This window comes from Talpa europaea (assembly GCF_964194135.1).
Source record: "Talpa europaea genome assembly, chromosome: 9".
NCBI lineage: Eukaryota > Metazoa > Chordata > Mammalia > Eulipotyphla > Talpidae > Talpa > Talpa europaea.
Genome location: NC_140076.1, coordinates 57,008,832 through 57,014,378, shown reverse-complemented (window position 1 = coordinate 57,014,378; position 5,547 = coordinate 57,008,832). Strand labels below are relative to the sequence as shown.

General features: G+C 39.5%; 1 pseudogene across 1 annotated transcript; it reads right to left on the bottom strand.

The window, feature by feature from the left end:
- Nucleotides 1-375: 375 nt before the first annotated feature.
- LOC311176701 (protein C1orf43-like) lies at nucleotides 376-1,077 on the bottom strand (annotated as a pseudogene). Its single transcript has one exon. The product of its transcript is annotated as a protein C1orf43-like (transcript).
- Nucleotides 1,078-5,547: the final 4,470 nt, after the last annotated feature.

The following is a 5,547-nucleotide window of genomic DNA, read 5'->3' as shown; positions in this document are numbered from 1 at the left end:
TGGTCTGACCGTACCTTTACACTGTTCCATTGTGTTTCCAGTAAGTGAGGGGCGCTAGGATTATGCCAGCTGTCAAAATATTCCCTTTTCCATATTTTCCTAACATGAAGTGGCAGGACAGATCCTCACATGTCACGGGAGTTGTGTTAATGTTTCAATACAGGATAAGGGGTTCCTCACCACCAGTTCCTGTGTCAAACACAAATTCCTTTTCAAGTAAGTCCAAAGAGGTAGATGTGGAGATACCAAGCCCCTTTCCCAACTGTCACCTTTGGGGTTATTTATAGTTTTGATAAGGGCAGATGAACTGGGCTTTCCTGGCAAGTACACCATAGGTTTTCTGGCCCCATCAACAGCAAGAGCCCTTCAGCTTCATCACTGAGTACTCTCCAGTGTGTCATAGTTGTCCTTAAAGCTCTTCAATTCAGGAATGTTTATTGTTCTGAATGGAGGGGAGTATGTCACCTGAATGGTTGTTGGGGAGACTTTAGGAGACAGGGTTGGATTTTTGGCTGCTGACTGATGTTGACTCTGAGAGCACCCACTTTTGCTTTGACTGCTGTGGCCACCTCAGTCAGGGCCTCCTGATAGCACAGGTGCTGCCTCTGGCCAAAGAGACCTGTACCATAGTGGCTGTCTCCTAGCCTTCCAGCAGGGCCTTAATCAGGACCTTTTGGCAAACCATTGAAAGGAGTGTTTGGAAGACCTAGCATGTAGGAGTGGAAAGTCTTGCCCATAAGGGAATGGGGATGCCAGTCTTCAATATGAAATGGGATTTCAGAAACAGGATGGTATCCAGAGCTTTAATCCTATATTGATGTATATAGCAATTCTGATTTCCCTGGGTCTCCAGCTGTGGCAGTCTTACTTCATCCTTTGCAAGAAACTGAAGTTCATATTTGATATCTTAAACCCTGCAGAGTCAGGTATCAGTCTGCTCTTTCAAGCCTTGGGGGGCATTGTGTCCTACAGAGACATGAGGATCCTTTGGAGACTCCATCGCAAAGTCCATGATTTGCCTCTTCACAAAAATAAATAGCAGTACAGATGCCTCCTGTAAGCCATCATCAGTACAACATTCACTGTAACAGTCAGTTACCGTCAGACATCAGAGCCTCCCCACTCCATGCAGACTCCTCCAGTTTGCCTCCTGCCCTGTCCTATCAGCCCAGATTTCCTGGAGGCAAGGGTGCCTGGATTCTCTGAATTTTCCCAGCCACTTCATTATGGGGAAAGACCAATGTTGACCAGGCCTGAAAGGCATACATCGGGGGAAGGCTGCCGAGTGCTTGACTCAGGACCATTACGGCACCCTGAAACCTCCAGTGCCCAGTATCTGAGTTTGTAGTGTTACTTCAGTTCATTGCTGCTTCATGTCAGTACTTTCCCAAACAATAGCGTATTCTGGATTGTCAAGAATATTGATCACATAGCACCTCATAAAACAGTAGTTAGTCCATTTTACATTTTATTGACTTTTTATTGATCTTACCATAAGAAGTCACCATAAGTCTTTCAGGTAACTCAGGGCTCCTATTTTCCATCGAATGGTCTTTAAATAGTTTGTTGGATGAACTACTGAATGATTAAAATTGCCCAGTCTGTCACTAGGAAAGGACCACAGTTTATATGCATGCAATCAATGACAACTAGATCACAGCTGCTACTAGACCACTGGTAATTGTAAGATGACATTGATTTTAACAAAGGTCCTGATGTCAGAGGGATTAAAATATTGTGGATGTTCAAGTAGAAGAAATACAACACGATTCTCTTCCTTTGTATTTCTTGAAGTTCAACTAAAATTTCACTTCTGTGAATATTTCGTTGCCTCTTAGGACTTTGTTAGTAACCATTTTCTCTGAAAACCCATAGTTTTTTTTAATAAAAAAAGACTAAATAATAATTTTGCTTGAAAATAATCTATACCCATGATTACAAATACCTACTGTAGTAAAAAACAATGCTTTTCTCCCGCATGACCTTCACTATGCTAATTCTGACCTTGGGAACAACAACCTAAAGTATTTCTGCTTTCATGTCTTTCCTTGGCCACCCCTGTAAGGCTAAAAATATGCTGCTACTAACTTTTATTTTCCTTTCATTTATCAACTTTAAGTGGATACCATGATAGAAGAGAATTTAGCCTACTCATTTTGTCTTCTTTCTTGTTCCATTCACTATGGACAGTTTTCGACTAACTATTGCTTCGTGAGGTTGCGATATCTCACTCTTTGTCTTCACACTGAGGCCCCAACGCTTGCCACAAGTCTATGGCACTTTCTGGTGAGGAACCATAGGAAAGGGGCAGAAGGAGCAAGGCAAGTCTGGAAGGAAAAGAACAAAATCAAAATACAAGTCAAGATAGAGGCTGCCATTGCCAGCTTCCCCATGGGTCTCTCACCCACATTTCTGTCTATTTCGAGCATCTCCTTCCATGTGCCCAAGTCCCTAGTATAAGTAGAAGGCAGAGAAGCAAGCACGGCTTCTACTTCTCTTGTTTATCTGCTCCATGTGCCCCCTCCAGGTCTTCTTCCCCATCTCTCTCTGCTGCTTCCTCCATTTCTAGTTTTACCTCCCCGCCCAGCTCTACCCTTCATAAGGTGGAACAGGGAAACTGGAACCTCCCTTTTCTTTGGCTATCACACTGTATAGTACATTTAACAAAATATTCAATTAATAATTAAATGTGTTGACTTTTGTATAGATTTTAGGTTACTTTGTAGGTAAGATGCCTATTGACTAGATTGACTTAGTGGTACCCAGCTCTGTGAATCATAGCTTATCCCTCTGCATTTTCAAAAATTTTTAACAAAGTCACATAACTACAATCATATCAGGAGTTAAATATGTGAAATTATGTTTTCAGAGTGACACATGCTTATGCCAGTATGATAGGCGATATCTTTTAATTTTAAAGGTAATTTAGGTTTTGACAGTTACTTAATGGGAATAAAATGACCAATTTCTAGCCTAAGAGAAGAAATAAAGGTAGACATAAAAATGACAAGGTTAGGGCCTCCCTGGTGGCGCAAGGGGTTAAGCACCTCACTATGAAGCAATCTGCAGCCTCTGCAGCATGAGTTCAATCCCCAGCTAGCCAGGGAGCAACCAACAAGGCGAGTCAGACCTCTCCTGTCTCCCCCGCTGCTCCCCTCAGCAGTGTCTTTCGGTCGGCTTGCCTTTTCTGTTACCCGCTCTGTCTCTGGTGAATCCTCTCACCCCTGCATCTCTGGCCTGTACCCTAGCTCATGTATGCATAAATGAATAAATCTTTAAAAAAATGACAAGGTTACTAGAGATAGACTTGAAAAAATAATGTTTTTCATTTGCAATTAGATAAAATGTTTAAAAAGTGAAATATAGATGGATGCTTCTCCATCAAAAAGTAAAAGCAAAAACTAGTGGCAGATGGAGCTCATTGAGTTTGTTCATCAAAGCAACAGAATTGTCAGAATTGCTTCTCTTACTCATCGGCTTTCCTATAAATCTGGAGACTTTTTAAGATCATTGGAGCTAGTTGTAAATAATTTCTTGTCTGCTCAGTCACTCACTCAAACACTAATTGAGACCATTCTGTGTATATTTAAGTAGAATTTGATACATAAAAATTACACAAAGAATTCTCTGTGATAGAAGTAGCCTGATTGGATAATTCACCAGAATACAGATTCTGTTTAAAGTTTACAGTAATAATTGAAGAGTTAGTATATGTTTAATATACTAATTATGTTTGTTATATTATGCAAATTGAATTATTGTCCGCACATCTATATGTCATAACTGTATCATTTAGATAAGAGGATCCTCAACTATTTATACAAAGATACATTCTTCCTGTTAGCTATAAAAATAGAATGGTTACTTTCCAGGGGATTGTTAGGTAATCTTGTCTCAAACTCCTGATGTTTAGTGTCTATCAATGATTATTTCATGGGGTACAATTATAAGAGATCATCTATGAAATGTACTCTCCATTTATTTATCTGTATAGATTTGAATAACATTTAGAGCTTGTTAACCCTTTGAAATTATAGCCCTACTGTTAGGTGTATGTGCCTTCTTCTGGTAGAATATTGCTCTTAACAAGTTCCATGATCCAAAAATGCTTAAGGGTCACAATTCTAAAACTCTGGTATTAACATTGTCAGAATCATATCTGGATGATATTAGAATGCTTCTTTTAAATATTGCCCCCCCCCCATTTTATCTTGGTGTGATGCCATCAGTCTATTTTGAAGGGTATTTTAAAAGAGTCCTATCTCACCATTCATTGATTGAGTCAATTTATTTTAATAATATATGTGGAGCACTTAGTAGTGAGTGGCAGGCTTCTATATGTGAATGATACAGTCATGAAAGGGAAACATATAAAAAAAAATCCCTTTCTACTGGAGGTTATATACTAGTGATAATAAATAAGAAAAAAAAAGCAAATCATATTCATATTAAATAATGTTAAATGATAAGGAAAAAAATAAGCCAAACAGAGATACGATATGTTGGTGTGGAGAACAGTGTTTTAATTTTCAATAGACTGGTCAGGGAAGGCACCTTTGAAAAGGTGACTTGATCAAAAGGGAGAGCAGTGGCTGATGAGACCAGAGAGAAAGTGAAATCCAGGACCTTGTCGTTTTGCACAGAACTTTCACACTGAATAACAAGAAAGTACTGCAGCAGTGTTTGGGGAAAGAGACGTGATCTGTCCTGTGTGTTAACAAGACCACACTGGTTAATGCATTAAGAAGAGGTTGAATTAGGACATAAGGGTGCTCTCGCTGCCACATCTATCACCCTATTGATCACCAGGATTGATTGGGCTGATCTGGCTTTCTAGACAGGCATCCCCTCCCTCCTTCACTGCTCCACATGCGTCCCCCCCAAAACTCCGCTCAGTCAAAGAGGATGGCCTAGCTCAAGTAGAGACAGCTGTTCTTCAGTCAAGGGTATGCTGGGAGCTGTGCTCCTCCACTAGAACCTCCAGACAAGCTCTGTGGTACAAGGGCAGAGCAGGGGTTCTGGCAATTTAGGGAGACAATGGTGACTTTTCCTGAGAGAAGGTCTGAGCTGTTATTGAATGTTGAAATTCCTGTGAGACTCTGGTATGGTCAGGATGTTCATAAGGATATTACCTGTAATGTTATGAAGTTAGGCAAATTTTCTTCCTGTTCTTTCAATTCCCTAGGTTGTTGGTTTCATTTTATTTTAAGTATTCCATGAATTTGTAATTGAACAATATGACTATAGAAGAGCTTAAAGCATAACTGCTTATCCTTAGGAAATGAATTCAAATCAATGGTGTTTTGTATATTACATGTTTTTAGTCACCTTATCATTGGTTTTCCCTTTGCTTAGTTTTTTTCACATTTTAAAATTTTCTCTCATTTTTGGGCATTATTTGTGTTTTTGTAAACTTCTTCATGTTCCTTTCTGGTATAATTTAGGGTGTATATAAATATTTCTATCCTTGAATTTCTGTAAGGTACTTACTGCCTTTCACAGTCTTTTCAATGTTGCATCTATGTCCTTTTCGCATATGTGATTGTT